This window comes from Mytilus edulis, chromosome 1, assembly GCF_963676685.1.
Source record: "Mytilus edulis chromosome 1, xbMytEdul2.2, whole genome shotgun sequence".
In the NCBI taxonomy this organism is placed as follows: Eukaryota; Metazoa; Mollusca; class Bivalvia; order Mytilida; family Mytilidae; genus Mytilus; species Mytilus edulis.
Window position 1 is genome coordinate 101,647,250 of NC_092344.1, and position 1,279 is coordinate 101,648,528.

A 1,279-nucleotide genomic window follows, 5' to 3' on the forward strand; every position below is an offset into this window, starting at 1 on the left:
GTATTATGCAGAAAAACACGGAGTTATCTGAAATTAATGGAAACCCAAAACTGAAATATCGGATTTTGGGTTGAAAAAAAGGGAGAGGGCTAAAAAATTTGTCCCGCCCCCAAGAATCTATGGTAACTTATGTTGAAATAGAAAAAAAAAACCAAACGATTTTGTTTGTATTTTCTCAATATAAAAAAATCAAACCAGATAATTGGTGTGTACCTTTGAAGTAACGTATGTACAGCGAGTAAACTAATTAATTACCGATGATCTAAGAGTTCCATGGCTAGATTTATATAGTCCCTAGTGTAAACAGTGTACAACTTGCATGTTTTATTTGAAACATCAAATGCATGAAATATTAAGTAGGGAGAATGATGAAATTACATGTCCAAAAAATCTGAATTTTTATGTTAAGTATATATATGATTTGGTCCAGTTCAAATGGTCAAATTTTATCACGTCTGAAGCTGTCAAACTGAATTTTACACCCCCTTAACACAGAATTGTCAATATTTTGAGTTAGAGCTGGTAGAAGTTTCTATAATTTTGATATTATTTGTCTCACTGGTAGTACACTACACTGTAAAAATCTTTTTGAGAAAGAGCAGGTGCGATTTTTTTAATTTGAATTTATTGTCTAAAAGAAATGCACTACGGAATAACTGTGTTCTCGGGCCTAATAGTTTAAATTGAACACTGTTGTGTTACAATGGTCAGTGTAAAGGTTTTACTGGCGAACTTCACACCACAAGAAACATCCTATTGTAAACATATACTGTATAGGTAAACATCTGTTGTTACTTTTCATTTTAGTCGTAAAGTACATGTTCCTGCATTTAATGACACGTTTCATTATCTACCACGCTGCATAATATATTAGATATATCAAACACCCACTTTCGAAACTATCCGGAAATCCAACATTGTTATACGTTTATATTTACAACAAAAGTTTACTTAGTGACATAATGTTTATTACTCAGTGTAGGAAAAAGGTTGCTTATGGAATACTATACACATGAATAATTTTAATATTCGTTGGGTGAAAGTGGTTTCCCCAAGTTAATATTCATGCAGCATTGATTTCAGAGGGTTTATTTTCCCAAATGGTCCTCTTATAGGCTATATTGTTCTGCCTATTGTTTATAATTTAGTTATCACAGGGTCAATTAAGTCATGTAACCAAATTCCATTTGATAATGTTAATATTATAGATAATACAAATGTCAGCTCAGCCAATATATAAAACAAAAATTCACCACCAATTTATTATATATCAATTTTA